Consider the following 17,517-nt stretch of genomic DNA (forward strand, 5'->3'; position numbering starts at 1 on the left):
TTATATTCCACACCAGCTGCACTTGTTATTTCTTTTTTCATTTCTTAATTTTCTGAATGACCTATTCATTTTACTAATTTTTTTATTATTTTACCTTTTCTCTTATTTTACTGAAAGGAAAGGGAATAGGCTTTTATAGACATAAACAAAAGTCTGGCTTTCCCTTCCAAAGCACTGCGGTATATGGGAGTGGTGGTACTTTGCCTAGGTTGTTTAATTATGTTCATTTGTTTCAGCACTTATGGTGTTCAGCAATAATTTTCACCTATGGTAAATAATGTTAAACACTGAAATAGATATACCTGATTAAAAATAAAGGTTTAAAAATTTCTATATCATCTATTACATTAAAAATTTTATTTTTAACTGATACAATTCACAGAATAATTAAAGTGCAGTAGTCAAATTTCATCTTAATCTCTGAATCAAACTGAAGAAGTAAACATAGATAGCTTTACAGTTCAGAAACCGCTTCAATAGAAGAAACTGATATCCTTTCTTAGTAATTCCAGATTAAATGTTTTACATTATAACCTGAGTTAGATTTTATACATTATATGGCGAAGCATAGTAAAATGAACATATTTCAGCCCTTATAAACAGTAGTAATTTCCTTTTTCTATCCTTCAGTTTTAATAACAGGAGTACAGAAAAATGTATACAGTCAAAAGTCGTTAATACGGACTCGTCAGGACTTCGGCAATTCCGGATTTTCGATTTTTCCGGATTATAGATTATCAGTTTAAATCTGGTAAGATGGCATGCAGAAATCATAAAATTAAAAATATGAAACCGTAATTTATGAAATAAAGAACAATTATGATCTAAAGGGTATCAAAATTTACAAAAAAAAAAAGCTTAATATTTATTTGTTTAATTTATTAAACATTTCTTTCAATATAAGTTGTTTAAGTTGCTTCGTTTTTTATGTGATAATACATTCTCTTTAATTCTTTAAACAGACATAATTTCTTGTTCAGTTACAAAGTTCCGCTGTTCAAGTCCTATAATTGCTGTGTCAAGAATACCGACTAATTTGTCAATTGAAATTTTTTCGTTTTCAATAACCTCTGTCACTTTCTTCGCTATCGGAAGCAAATTATAATGACGAGGCATTTGATTTAAATCATATCAAAGATGGAGTACATTGAGATGAGATACTACATTTAATAAGGAATTATAAGCCAAATAAAATAAAAACATCTGCCCTGAAGATAAGGATAGTGCTGACAGATCAACTTCCAATTCATTGCGCGCCGCGGCATTAATTTTACCGAATTAACGATTTTTGACTGTACTTGCATTAATAAATATAGGAATTAAGCTCCAAATATAAAAATAAATAAAAAAACAATTACTTAAAATTTCAAAATCATTTAAGCTAAGTACCTAACTAAGTCATCTAAACCAGCGGTCGCCAAGTGGTATTACCTGAAAACGTTTTAATGGTCCACAGAAAAATTGGGACATTATTTATATTTTTATGAAGATTCAGTTCAAAAAACGATGAGTAACAACCCTTATTGTGGAATATGGATTATACTTTTTTCTATTTTAGCTATTTTTGCAGGTGTATCTAGTGATATTTGAAAGCAAGAGTTGGCATCCATGGATATGTTGCTATTATCAATAATAGTGCAAACTGGAATTCTCTTTTCTTTTGAATTACAAACATATGTTATCGTGGTTGTTAATAACAAAGTTTTTCTCCATGTCAATAGGCTTCTTGATGGATTTTTAAGAGAACCATCAGCATTCTTGATTATAATTGCTTCACTGGAAGTTTCTGTTTTTGTTTTGTCTAACTGTTCATCGATGACACCATTGCTGAGTAAGCGATGATTATTATGTTTACGATTATTAAAAATTGGCGGTACAGTCAAATCCCGAAAATCCGCCTACTCCTGAAATCCGCGTTGCCTCTCAAAATATAAACATTGAGTTTATAGGTTCCGGAAACCACAACATGGAGTACGAAATATCGAAAAAAATACTTACCGAATAATGACATCATAATTACCAAATAATAATGAGTCATAACGAAAATAGCAAATTATTGACATTATGATAAAATAAAAGTGTTTTTTTCCCTGCAATCTGCATCGAGGTAAAGAAACAGACGATTCACTCAACTCTTCTTTCAAGTTCACGATTCATGTTGTTGTACTTTCTAAACTTTATTTCACGAGATTAGTTTAATGCTGCCTTTTTTTTTTTTTTTTTTTTTTTTATCCAGATATTTTGTGGATCAATTTAGAATATTTTAAATTTCAGAGCTTGTTAATACAATGACAGATAAGAAACGCACTCGTGATTTTACTGTTTGCAACGTTGAAAAACGTAAACACATTGCATTGATGGTAATGCAAAAAGTGGACATTCTGCAAAAGATGGAGGCAGGTGCTACTCCTCGCTTTATAGCAGAATCATATGGAATAGCGACACGGACTGTGTATGATATATGGGGGAAAAAAAAACTGTTGAAATTTTACAGCAACAGTCATTCTAACACTGGAATCCGTAACCAGAAATCTTTGCATGAGGCAAAATCGGCAAACCTCGATGCTGTCTTGTACGAGTGGTTCCGGCAGCAGCAGAGTGATGGAGTACCGATTTCAGGACAGTTCCTGAGAGAAAAGGCGAAGCAGATTCATGCTGATTTAAAAATAGAGGAGCCATGCAATTTCAGCAGCGGTTGGCTGAACAGATTTAAACAGAGACACAGTATACATTATCTGAAAGCATGTGGGGAAAAACTTTCAGCAGATAAAGATGCTGCAGAGGAGTTTATTGATGAGTTTTCTGTGTTAATGGCAGAAGAAAATCTTAGCCCAGAACAGGTTTTTAATATGGACAAGACTGGACTTTTTTGGCGATGTTTGCTGTTTGCCAAGAAAGACATTTATGACAAGCTAAGAAAGTGCATCGTCAATGCTGAAAGATGATAAAAAAAGAGTTACCATTTTAGTATGCAGCAATGCAGCTGGAACTTACAAATGTAAACCAGTGGTAGTGGGTAAGAGCACCAATCCCAGAGCTCTGAAAGGAGTAAAATCCTTACCTGTGATTTACAGGAGTAATAAAAATTCCTGGTTCACAAAACAACTTATGACTGAATGGCTCATGGAGCATTTCATTAAAGAGGCTAGAAGGCATTGTAACAGTGTGGGGTTACCATCAAATTGCAAGATTTTACTAATGTTAGACAACTGCTCTGCACATCCAGATGCAAGTATTTTAACACATGATAATGTCATGGCACTTTTTTTGTCCCCAAATACTACATCATTCATCCAACCAATGGACCAGGGCATAATACACAGTATTAAATGCCACTATAAATCAGAGTTTCTGAAAAAAATTCTTCAGGTGACCCTTCTATTCCATTTTGTGATTATAAAAAAAAAAATTCACCATCAAAGACTGCATTTATTTATTAGCTGAATCATGGAATTCTGTTTCCCAAATGACATTAGTAAATGCCTGGCATAATGTATGGCCATCTTCTCTGTTTATTGAAACTGAGAGTGATGACAGTGATTTTTCTGGTTTTAGGGTCAGTACAGCAAGGATTAAAGCAAGAGAATTGCTTTTATTTTCAAAAGAAAAAATAAATGAGGAGGCTTTGCAAGAAGATATTGTTGAATGGATGATGTGTTCATATAAGCCAACGCTGGCATATCAGATGACTGATGATGAAATCATTGGCTCTGTTTTGAACTCGCCAGAGCAAGAAGACAATTCTGACAGCGACACAGATAGTGAATTTGATAGAAGTGAGAAAATATCTTTTAATGAGGGTCTGGAACTTGGTGAAAAATACCTAAAATTTTTAGAACAACAAAGCTGTCTCACAGAGCAAGAGATTATGACTCTCTTACTCTGGAGCACCTTAAAGTTTTAAAACAAACTTCCATCAGAAAAATGTTTGAAACATGTAGGAAAAAATGAAATTTTTATACTTTATTAATATCCCTTATTTTTATGTCTATTGAATACATCCCTAATGCTTTTAAATATCCCTGTAAGCACTAATGTAAATGAATACTAATACATATAATATAATAGATTTATATATGTAATAATTAATGCACATAATAAATTATTGTAATAGTGTATAATAATTTAATTAAATGTATCCAATATGTCTTATTTATTTTGCACTTTTAGTCTGAATATTATGATTTATCTTTTCTGTTCTGAAATCCGCAAAATCCTAAAATTCGCACAACCTTTGGTCCCAAGCTTTGCGGATTTCTGAAATTCTACTGTATAACACTGTCTAAAAATTGGCGGTATAACACTGTCAGTTTATTGATATTGCTTTGCATTTGCCGGTTTGTTCTTGCTTTTTGTGAGGTTCCTTCTCAGTGATATGGAAATGTGAAGCTTTCTGTACAACAAGGCAAGATTTTTGTATTTTTTCATGTAATTTTTCAATGTGAACGAAATATGTGAAGTTTGCTGATTATCATTGCATAAATGTATTTACCATTTTTAAATTTATATTAATAATCTGCCAAATATATAATTATATATGTAGTGATTCGTGAAGTTACAAGGGTTGACGACCGCCGATCTAAACTAAGTAACATTTAATATTTAGTAATTTGTAAATGACAACATTTAATATTTAGTAACTTGTGACTGGCAATACTTTTGGATACATATAAAAATAGAATTATGCTGGTATTGCAATTCTCTGCAATACATAATATTCTATGATTAGAAATAAATAGTTTAAAAAGTTAAAAGTGCTCCCTCATTATTGTATATGGTGTCAGGAGAGTTTTCTTTTAAAAATGGAAAGTTTAAAACCACCATACCCAATGAAATTTGATGGAAATCTTGCTTCACACTGGCAAAGATGGCTGCAATCATTCAAAACATATGAAGTAGCCAGTGGATTGCATAATAAAGTAGACAAGAGTTAATACTTTTCTTCATGTAATAGGAATTCGCGGTCTTGAAATATATAATACCTTTCTTACAGAAGCAGATAAAGAAATTAAATTAAGACAAAATTTATGGAATATTGTATACCTAAGAAAAATATTACATACAAAAGACATTTATTCTTTACTAGAAATGAAACCGCATCAGAAACCGTAGATGAGTATGTAACTGACCTTTGAAATAAAGCTACAACATGCAAGTTTGCACAATTAACAAACAGTCTACTAAAGTATAAAATTGTTTGTGGTATTAAAGATGATGTAGCGAGAGCAAAATTGTTACATGAAACAGAATTACCATTAGAAAAAGCTCTTGATACATGCAAATCTGCAGAAATAAATGCACATCAAATGAAAATCGTAAAAGATGAGGAAGCTGTGCTTTGTGAAAAAGAAACTAAATAAACATAATAAAAATACATACAAAGAGATAAATACCGAGAAATAAGAGACAATAGTTTGTTCTAAATATGGAATATCTCATGAGTATCAAAAGTGTCCAGCATATGGAAATATCTGTCATAAGTCTAAAAAGGCAAATCATTTCGCGAATCAGTGGAAAGCTATAAAATTAAAAATTGAAGCAGTCAATGTAAACAAAAAAAAAGAAACAAATTAAATTAATAAATCATGACTCTGAGAAAGTTAGAATTTCATGTAGGGACACTAATCCTTATATCAGATAACAAATAAGAGAAATGGACTGTTGACGTTAATGTAAATAAAAATAAACTACATTTGCAGCTAGAATACTGAAGCAATGTGCAATGCTATTTCTAAAAGCAAAGTGAAATTGCCAAATGTTCCAATACAGAAGTCTGAACTTAAATGTTACATTCTCTGGAAATAAAATGGATACTATAGGAAAAGTAGTACTTAACTGCCAATATGGAAAAATATAATTATGTTGCAGAATTCCAAGCTACTGACTGACAAAGAAGTACCTTCTGTATTAGGATTAAAATCATACCTGTAACCAAGTTTGATTCAAAAAGTAATGTCTGTTTATACTGAAGACATACTGGAGGAATACAAAGATGCATTTGAAGGATTAGGCTGTTTGAATGGAGAATATAAAATCTAGTTAAAACAAGATGCAACACCAGCAATTCATCCTGCAAGAAAAATACCCATGGCTATACGAGATAAAGTGAAGAAAGAATTACAAAGAATGGAAAATTTAAATGTTATTGAGCAAGTAAGAGAACCAACTGAATGGGTAAATACAATGGTCACTTGTCAAACTTAACAAAATAAGATGTTTAGATCCTAGAGATTTAAATAAAGCTATAAAGCGAGAACATTATCCTCTGTTAACCATTGACGAAGTTGTCATTAGAATACCAAACGCAAAAATATTTTCTGTTTTAGATGCTAATAGTGCTTTTTGGCAAATCCAGCTTGACGAAGGAAGTAGTAATTTGTGTACATTCAACACACCCTTTGGCAGATACAAATTTAAAAGATTACCATTTGGCATATGTTCAGCTCCAGAAATTTGCCAAAGAACCAAATAATAAAAGGTCCAGAAAGCATTGAATGCATAATAGATGATATCTTAATATAGGACTCAAATGAAAAGGAACATGACCTACAACCTAAAAAAGTACTCCAGAGAGCACGAGAAAATAATCTGAAGTTCAATAAGGCTAAATGTATAATAAAAGTTAATCGTGTGAATTATATAGGGCATGAATTAAATGAAAATGGGTTTAAAATGCCAGAACCTACAGATGTACCTTCGCTACAAAGATTTTTAGAAATGACAAATTACTTATCCAAACTTATTCCTAACTACCATTAGGGCATCAATAAGACAGTTACTTGAGAAAAGCATTCTCTGGCACTCGACTGAAAAACATCAAAAAGCTTTCGAAACACTTAAAAGAACTGGTTGTAAAAGCACCTGTATTAAAATTCTACTATGTTAATAAGGATGTAACTCTTTATATAGATGCAAGTTATGAAAGATTAGGTGCTGTTTTACTACAGGAAAGTCTACCAATTGCTTATGCTTCCACAGCTCTAACAAAAAGTCAGAAAAATTATGCTCAGAAAGAAAAAGAGCTTTTAGCTATTACTTTTGGATGTTCTAAATTTTATCAATATATATGGCAAACGTAATACAGTTGAAACTGATCACTGACCATTAGAAAGCATAACTAAGAAACCTCTTTTTAAAGCACCACAGCGATTGTAGAGAATGCTGTTAAATTTACAAAAATATACTCTATATGTATGATACAAAAAGGGGGAAATTTATTAATAGAGCTTTAAGTAGTTTTAACTTTAAGTAGAGCATATCTGAACACAAGAGAAGAAGATAATGATGATGGTACAGAAGGTCTGTACGCCGATTCCAACATCTGACAACAAAATTTATGAACTGAAGAAAATGATGCTATGCTACAGCGCTTAAAGAAATATATTCTGAGAGGTTGCCCAGAAAGAAAACATGAGCTGGAACCTTAAGTCAAAGTATTTTGGGACTATATAGATGAGTTGACAGTGGAAAATGATTTATTTTTCAAAGGAGGTAGGACAATTTTCCCTTTATCTATGCAAAAGGAGATGTTAAATTTAATTCATGAGGGTCACTTTGCGATAGAAAAATGTAAGAAAAGAGCTAGAGATGTTTTATTTTTGCCACTTATTGAAACAAGCAGATATAAAATTTGATATGTAATGAATACCAGAACAAAAACATAAGAAAGTCTATGATACCACATGAAGTTCCCAATTTACTTTGGTATGAAGTTGGAACAGATTTATTTGAGATTAACAAAAGTGTATACTTATTAACTGTAGACTAATATTCCAACTTTTCTGAAATCTCCCAATTACCACATACTCGAAGTCAGACAGTGATCAGTTATATGAAATCTCGTTTTTCAGGACACAGCATACCATTGATAGTGATATCTGATAATGGACCTCAATTTGCAAGTAAACAATTTGTGGCATTTGCCAAGAAATACCAATTTAAATATATAATGAGCAGTCCATATCATCCGCAGTCACGCAGGATTATCACAGCGTCAGTGGCGTAGCTAGAGTGGGGAAAGGGGGGAAATCTGTCCCCCAGTGCAGCATCCAAGGGGTGCCAAATTGATGCTACGTAATTTTTTAATAAAATGTTTTCCATTCTTGACACACAGAAAAAGGCACAGATTCTTCAGTTGTCCCCCGGGCACTGGAAACTCTAGCTACATCCCTGCACAGCGTTCAATACAAACGGCGAAGAAATTGTTAAAAAAAGCTCAAGCAGATCAGGCTGATCCTTATTTAGCATTGTTAGCTCTCAGGAACACTCCAACTCATGAGATGTTAGGATCATCAGCTCAACAACTAATGCATAGAAGAACAAGAATGATTCTTCCTGCATACGAAGAATTATTAAAACCTCAAGTTGTGAAAAACATAAAAGAAAAATATCAACCAAGAAAGAACTAAGCAGAAGTCATATTATGATTGTCATACAAAAACATTGGCCTATTTGGAAATATCAAATTAAGTTCGTATCAAATTATCACGAAAACACTTTAGAAGCCTTGGAAGGAAAATTGAAGAAGCCAGTGAAGTCTGATCATGCGGCTGCCAAAGAGATTCAAAAGAGATTCAGAGATGACGTGAAGGTTTTTAATAAAGCCAATAATTGCGCTATGATGGTTCGTACGAACTCCATGACTGAAGATACTTCACAAAAGGTAATGAGATTTGACAGCGCAAGAGACATTTGGTTGGAACTTCACAAAGTATTCGAAGATTCGTCCGATAATCAACTTTATAACATATGTTTACAGTTCTTCAAATTCAGTTGGTCATATGATGATATGGCAGCTCATTTATCAAAACTGAAAAATCTCTGGAATGAACTGAACAGTGGACTTGAAAATAAGGAAGAAAACAGATTGCCAGAAATGCTGTTGATTTGTAAAATATTGGATACTCTTCCTCCCAGTTATCATACTTTCAAATTGAGTTGGTTACTTCTTAGTGATGAAAAGAGAACTTTAGACAAATTAACCACACAATTGTGCACCCATGAAAGAGAATTAAGGAAAGATCCACATTTTTCAGAAACTTTAGATCAGAAAGCATCAATAGCAAATTTGGAATTTAAATGGAAATCATCTATTAACACGAAAAAGAATGGCAAATGTAATTATTGCCCCCAGAGAGGACATTGGGTCAGAACATGCAAAAAATTGATAGCTGATGGTAAACCACGAAAACCTAGTCCACAAACAGGGCCAAACAAAAGAGGTTAAGAACAGTGTTGCTGGAAATATGACACTTCTAGCTGTAGATGAGGCAATATTTTCTGCAGAAATAAATTCTGATGATTGGTTTATTAATAATGGGGCCTCAAAGCATGTCGTCAATAACAGTCACTACTTTACAGACGAAAAATTTAAGCTTCTCCATAGCATCACAGTAACAAATGGAAAGCCATTACCAGCAATTGGAAGAGGCACCATCAAGATAATGACCATTGTAAATGGGATGAGTTAAATAAAAAGGTTAGAGTAGACTGAAGGGGTACCCTTTGTATTATCACGAAGCTGTTGTTTCATGTATCACCAAGTTGTTTCATTTATGGTAACCTGAGTAGTTGAATATTATGGAAATTCTATTATGATGCAATTGGTTGCATGATTGCAGTAAATTTTGAATTATGGGATGTTTTGAAAGGGCTTGTGGTGTGTGTTAGTTAGGAAGTACACTGCTTGTTTTGTTGTTTAGACAGTTGAATGTAGTAAGATTAATTTGAAGTTTCTGTAAGATTTGGAACGAAAGGGGAAAAGAGCATTGACTGGTATGTAAATGATGGTTTACTTAGTAGCCATTTTCCAGACTGTATGAACTGCGGAGGATATTTTTTACTCTTATTTTTGTGAATTTATGTGACGAAGTCGATATATGAATTCGAGTTCAGATAACTTTAGAAAGTTTTTGGGATGCTGTTAAGGAATTTTGTGTGCCACAGACTGAAGACGAAGAAATTTCTAAATAAGGTAAGTGGATATACGCTTTGTTGCTATCGCAACAGTATAAAAAATGTAAATGTTCTTCAATCAACACGATTAGAGTGCCAAGTAAATTGTGGTTACAAATGTCAAGTGAAATAAAAATGAACATCTAATCCACCTAAACTGCCAAGTTTGCTGTTCATTACCAATTCAACAATCTTATGTTCTACGCCATCAAAATTACCAGGTCTCTGTCTGATTCATCACATATATGAAACAATAAAAGCACAAGGAAAATCCGTAGCAGTGTCTATGCGTGCTTAGATCCATATTGAAGAAGAATTTTGATTGCGTAGTATGCTAATAATGTTAACTTGGTAATATCTAAAGACCTTGGCAGTTGAGGCAGTTTTAATTTCATTTTTATTTGCAATTGATATTTGTGGCACAATCGCTTGGCCACAGAAGATTTACATTTTTTATATTGTTGAGATAGAAAACAAGCCAGCGAAATTACATCTTAGCACAGTAGAGAGAGCAAAGCTGAAGTGCGTAGTTATGAAAGATGGAAGCATGCGAAGAGAAAAGTTTTGGTTTGCAATTTGGTGATTGGTCTAGAGGCATCTACATTAAGGGTTACGTAAGATTGCATGATTAATTTGAATGATGCAGTTTAGACTTAAGCGCTCTTTTTAGGACAGAACGATGAAGTTTCCAAATGAAATAAAAAATAAAAGAGGCTATAGTGAATTAAATTTAGAAGTTTGCTTTCATATTTTTTATCTTACATATATTTAAATTGGAAAAAAATACATGTAATAAGGTTATATAAATATATACATGTGTGATTAAAAAAAAAAAAGAAAAAGACATAGCAATGTTATTTGGTTAAGCACATATAGTGGCTCACAAAAATAATTGGGAACTTTGATTTTTTTGTATTCTTTAATAAACATAAAAGCTAAAATAAACAAAAACAAAAAGAAAGTCTTTTATGTTAATTATATAAATATAAATTAAACATTTTTTATAGTAAATACCTTTTTGAAAAGATTGAAAATTAAATTCAAAAATCAGTATTATTTGTTTAATAAGAAAAAATACTCTCACAAAAATAATTGAACACTTTTAGTAACAGCCAAAAATGACAAAAACATACATTGCTTTTGCCTCTTAATATTTTGCAGGATAACCTTTATACTTTTTCACTTCATTTAATCTTTTGGGCATTCACTCCACAAGTTTTTTTTTTTTTTTTTTTTTTTTTTTTTTTTTTTTTTTTTTTTGTGTGTGTGTGTGTGTGTTATTTCTGGACTTATAATTATGCCACTTCTCTTGAATCGCTGCTTTCAGTTGCTGCCACGAAGAAATGCTCTGTTTTCGAATTTCCGATTTTAATTCCTGCCAAATATGTTCAACAAAATTATGATCAGGTGATTGGGGTGATGCACAGGCAGAGTCTGACACTATCTGCAGTATGCTTTGGATCATTGTCCTGGTAGAATTTAAAACAATTTTGTATATTAAGTTTCTGTGCTGACAATGCCAAATTTCGCTTCAAGATGTCAAGGTATTTATACTGATCCATTATACCATCTACAAACTCTATATTACCAAGACCGGAATGTACCATAGATCCCAATAACATAACTTCTCCGCCGCCAAGTTTAACACTTGGTACTTAAACAGAAGAGGTTAAAAAGGAAATTTATTATGTTTACAAAGCAGGGAATATGCAAATTTTGTCTATGACATTAAAAACTATGCATTTTAGATAAGGAGTAAAAAGCAACCAGTAGTATTCCTTCTGTATGAGGAGATTAAAAACAATTAACATGAGATAAATGCTTTGTAACAGTGAATACAATGTCTCAGCAAGGTAACTTAGTAGCCTGGAGGGCCATTGGTCATTTAGATGCAACTCAAACACAGTCCACCGTAGTGGAAGCAAAGCTTCTTCAAGTGTCATTTCCAAACTATGGAATAAGTTTATAGAAACAGAAATATTTGCCGAAGATTTGAACAAACAACTATAACAACACAAAATGAGCATCAGTATTTATCACTAACAGCCAGAAGAAACCACACTATATTACTTTCTTGCAACAGTAACTTCAGAGGGCTACTGGTATCAGAGTTTGGATTCAAACTGTTCTAAATTCACTCCACCATGTGCATTAGTATGCTTGCATACCAATGGTTTGTGTTTTATTGACGCAGGACTACCATACTGCCCACAGAAGGTAGGCACAGAAGCATCGCAGATGGAGACAAGATAAATGGTACAACATGCTCTTCACGGACAAGTCCCACTTTAATGTACAACGTGACAATAACACAGATTCTCATCTGGAGAGAACCGGGTATACAGAATACTCCTGCATTTGTGCATGGAAGTGTCTGATTTGGCGGAGATATGCTTATCAACGGCTGCACCAACCTGCATAATATCAAGAATGGAGCATTAATAGCTCAGTGATATCAGAATGAGATCCTCAGACCTACAGTGGTCCTTTATACTGCAATAATCAAGAATGAATTTATTCTCATGGATGATAACACCAGGCCACATCGTGCTCAGCTAGTAAACAATTTCCTTTAGAACAAAGGAATTCAGTTAGAGTTGACTTTAAGGTACCCCTTGTATTATCACGAAGTTGTTGTTTCATTTATTTCCAAGTTGTTGTTTTGGTTATCGCCAGGTTGTTGTATCATTTATGAAACCTGAAGAGTTGAATATTATGGAAACCCTATTATGATGTAATTGTTTGCATAATTCTGGGAAATTTTGAATCGTGAGATGTTTTGCAAGGGCTTTAGTGGTGTGTGTTGCTTAGGAAGTACATTGCTTGTTTCATTGTTTAGATCTGGGATTCCCAAAGTGGTCGATATCGACCGGTTTCCTAGGAGTCGACATAAACAAAAACTGATTTTGGGGGTCGACGAGGTCTAAAAATCGACCCCTATTAAATTAACACAAGTTCCTATTTAAAACTTTCAAGATAGGTAGGTACTGTATTGTTTATGTTGTGTTACGTGTACTAAGAATAATTAATATTTTTGTAGGAAACTGCATTGTTGTAGTAATGTAAAGTCTCAAGCTCGTACAAGATGAAGAACTCGGCAAATCTGTGTGGACAAGTTTGTGCAAGATAATGAGTTCGAGTGTACGTCTTTCAAGCGTGTTTTGACTTGCTCTCTATTTGACATTTACGCGATTTAACACGAACGAATTCATGATCAAGTCCAAACATGCTTCTGATATTTTACTATATAACGAGCTTGCACTTAGGTTGAAAGTTCATTTGCGTTTTGAAATTCGTTGGAGCTTGAACGATAATAACTCATATAAGTACTGATTTATTTCAAGAGATTACAAAGTTATTACATAGCTAATTAAGTGAAGTAAAGTGACTGATTACTGAGAGTTTTATGATGTCGGACACGGAAACAAAATGCAGACAATACAGTTTGGACTACTTGAAGTTCGGATTTATTGCATCTCCATCAAATCAACACTTGCCGATGTGTCTCATATGTGAAAAAGTATTCAGTAACGATGCCATGAAGCCTTCAAAAATGGATGACCACTTATCAAGAGTACATGTAAGCCCTTGTCATTTTTTCAAGCACTTAAAGAAAAACTAGACAAAGGCCACCCATAAGATCGATGTTTGCGTCATCATCTATTAAAGACGATGATGGTTTACGAGCGTCCTATAATATATCTTTACTAATAGCGAAGTCGGGCAAACCCCACACAATTGGAGAGCAGCTTATCTTACCAGCCATTGCAGAGGTCCTTAACAATGTATTGCACAAACCCGTACATGATATTTTAAAGAGAATACCTTTGAACAATAACACCGTTCAGAGACGCATAGACGAGATGGGACGCGATGTGGAAAACATTTTATGCAAGTTCTTACAGACCAACAGATTCTCTCTCCAGTTGGACAAGTCTACATTACCCGGCAATGAAGCTCTGTTGTTAGGATATGTTCGATTTATCAAAGATGAAAATATGTGCCAAGAACTGCTTTTTGCTACATATTTAGAGACTGATACCAGAAAAGAATCGATTTTTCAGGCCGTGGAACATTTTTTTACTGACAAAGCTATTCCATGGAAGAACATTGTTTCTGTTGCGACTGATGGTGCACCGTCTATGGTTGGTCGTCACCGTGGTTTTATAACTCACTTAAAGCGACAACTGCCTGATGTACTAGTCATTCACTGCGTGATTCACAGGCAGCATTTAGTAGCAAAAAAGCTGAGTCCTAGATTGCATAAGTCTTTACAATATGTAATAAATGCTATCAACAAGATTTGAAGCAATTCTTTGAACTCTCGGTTATTTGCTCAGCTATGTGAGGAAAACGACGAAGTCTTTACTCGATTACTTCTGCACACTGAAGTTCGCTGGCTATCAAGACTCTCTTGCTTAGAAAGATTTTCAGCCATTTTTGAATCTGTGTTGGAGTTTTTACAAGAAAAAGATCCGCATTTGAAAGAAAATCTGAACAATTGTAAAACAGATATTTATTACTTGACTGATATCTTTGGAATGTTCAACAAAGTTAATTTGCAACTGCAGAGTGACGATCTTAACTTGATTAAAACAAAATCAATAATATCAGCCTTCGTGGTAAACTAATCCTTTATAAACAAAATTTAGGCAAAAAAGAATATTCGCAGTTTCCGCATTTGTCAAAATTACCAGAAATGCTTCAAGATGATGACATTTTATTATATGTCACTCACTTGGACGCACTACACAAGGATTTTACGGAGAGGTTTGAGGATCTTTTAAATTTACAAATTCCTCAATGGATAATAAATCCGTTCAATACCACAGCCATAGAAGAAGCCAATGTAATAATGCAAGAAGAGTTGATTACCATCAGCACAGATGAAGAGCTTAAGCAGAATACCACAGCCATAGAAGAAGCCAATGTAATAATGCAAGAGTTGATTACCATCAGCACAGACGAAGAGCTTAAGCAGAAGTTCAACCACGGCTATCAGAAGTTCTGGTTGCAACGCAAAATTGAAACACAGTATCCTACATTGTGGAACATTGCTGAAAAATACCTTATCGCTTTTCCATCATCATACCTAGTTGAAAAAAGCTTCAGTGTAATAACAAACATTTTGACGAAACAAAGAAACCGTTTGAAAATCAGCCAAAGTGGAGATTTAAGGCTGCAACTCACCAATATTGAACCGGATGTAGCTAGATTGGTAGATAGTCACCAGGTTCATCCATCACACTGAATGTTTTATTTTCTCTTTGCGAATTAATACTTTTTTAAATATAATTTCCTATCTACTTAAGATTCTTTAAGTACTTAATTTGTAATTATTACCATTATAAATTAAACTTGATATTTACTGAATTGTATGTCTTTTTATTTTGTTAAATTTTGATGAGAAAATGAAGTCAACTTTACTCACTTAACCAAGTGCAAAGTTTTCCAATTGGAACCTTAGCACCTAGGTATTTTGTATCAATAGGAAAAAACTAAAGATAGGACCCCTTATTCATAATAGTCTGCTAACTTAAAGCATTGCTAATTCTCACTCTGTCTTCTTCTATTGACCTAAGTCAGAATGAAAAATAACACTCTGTAGCAGCTGTTTTAAGTTAGCGGACCATTATGAATAAGGGGGTTGATCTTAAAAGTAGGTAATTTGGCCATGGGGGTCTGAGGTAACAGTTCATTTTGGAAAAGGGATCACTTGTCCAAAATAGTTTGGGGATCCCGGGTTTAGATGGTACAATGGCTGAATGTAGTAGGATTAATTTGAAGTTTCTGTACGATTTGGAACGAAAAGGGAAAAGTGCATTAATTGACTGGTGTGTAAATGAAGGTTTACTTAGCAGCCATTGTCTGAAACTACAGAGTATATTTTTTATGTAGTTTATTTTTGCGAATTTCTATGGCGACGCCAATATACGGATTGTAGTTCAGATAATTTTAGGAAGTTTTTGGATGCTGTTAAGGAATTTTGTGTGCCACAGACTGAAGATGAACGAATTTCTCAATAAGGTAAGGGGATATTTGCTTTGTGTAGGACTAAAATACACAACAGATTTTTCCTTAATGTGATATTTTATTGTTTAGTTTAAAATGTAGTTTACTGAGATTATGTATTTTTTGTTTGCCTCTACTGTAGAATTGGCTGCTCTTTTGACTTTTTAAGTGAAAATATATTGATGTGTACATGGTCAAACTCAAGAAAGTGTGTAAAGAATAGTTTGTGCAATTCTCTGATGTTTTTTTAAGTGAAAATAGGTCAATGTGTACATGGATAAAGTCGGGGAGTGTACAAAGCCATTTTTGCACAATTCGGGGATAGGTTGATGTGTACATAGATGATGATTTTAGCAAAAATCGACCAAAAATTGGGAAATAAAAATTTCATATGATAATATTCTTCCGTTTTTAACTCTATCGTCCACAAAAAACCGCGGTTAATCTTTGGATTGTGGTAACTTGGCGATTTTTTGGCGAAAATTTGGCGACCAACCCTGCTACAGCAACCTGCTAGTTTTTTTTTTTTTTTTTTTTTGGCCGCCATTTTGTTTTCACGAAGTAAAGGCATTTTTTTTTTTTTTTTTTTTTTTTACTCAAAATTTTTTTCCAACAATCTGCTAGCCGAATTATGCTTATGCTAGAACTTTTATGGAATAAAAGTGCTTAATCATGACGAAGATGAGGTGCGAAATTGGGAGAAAGTGCAGAATCGCTTACTGCTTGCCACGTTTTTAAGAACTGCACATACACGGTATCATCCAAGTACACGTCGACCTATTTTCACTTAAAAAAACATCCCAGAATTGCACAAAAATGGCATTGCACACACTCTTGACTTTATCCATGTACGCTGCTAAAGTCCTAGCTAGTAACCTTTATCGCCTTACCAAAATGTCGCCAAACTACCTGTTATCATATTCCAAAGATTAGCCAAAACCGCTTTTATGTAAAATTATTTTTAAAGAAGTTATAAGCATTTAAATATGCTTATTTACCTTTTTTGTGACATAAATGTCAATAAAAAGGTAAACATTTGAGAAACATTATTTTAATTTCCGCAACAATATTTTTACTGTTAGTAAGATATAAATGTGTAAGGGTATGAAGACTACAATTTATGCAAGTTTGTTTCACGGATGAGTTACCCAGACATTATAAATACCCAAAAGATGTCATATAATTTTTTTTTTTTTTTTGAAAGTTTAGCATTGCTAAAAATATAAAACCTAAATCTCATTCAATGATGAAAAACAAATCAACAGTAAATGTTTTATCCAAAATATTGCCATTGTATCAATGACTAGCCAGTAATCAGCTTTTAGCATGATCCATATCTGAAAAAATACAAAACACTAACGAGAGTTCACATAGCGACATTTGGAAGAACTGCCCGAAAGAAACATTTGTATTTAAAACAGACTCGAAATAGCTCTTATCACAGCAATTAGTGACTTTAATTTTGAGCGTTTAAATACTTTAGGTATGGAACATAAAGATATAAATTCATGTTCAATATCTATTGGGCAGAGGCAAGATAAATGTCGTATA

General features: G+C 33.2%; 1 protein-coding gene and 1 pseudogene across 7 annotated transcripts in view; one reads left to right on the forward strand and one right to left on the reverse strand.

The window, feature by feature from the left end:
* The window catches only part of LOC118204066 (regulator of G protein signaling loco-like), a 161,924-nt gene that overhangs the window by 140,440 nt on the left and 3,967 nt on the right, over window positions 1-17,517 (reverse strand). The window lies entirely within an intron of this gene.
* Window positions 13,364-14,345, forward strand: LOC118186210 (SCAN domain-containing protein 3-like; annotated as a pseudogene).

The sequence above is a fragment of the Stegodyphus dumicola genome, chromosome X1 (genome assembly GCF_044657685.1).
Source record: "Stegodyphus dumicola isolate Sdum_Otavi_A_Nest chromosome X1, ASM4465768v1".
Lineage (NCBI taxonomy): Eukaryota > Metazoa > Arthropoda > Arachnida > Araneae > Eresidae > Stegodyphus > Stegodyphus dumicola.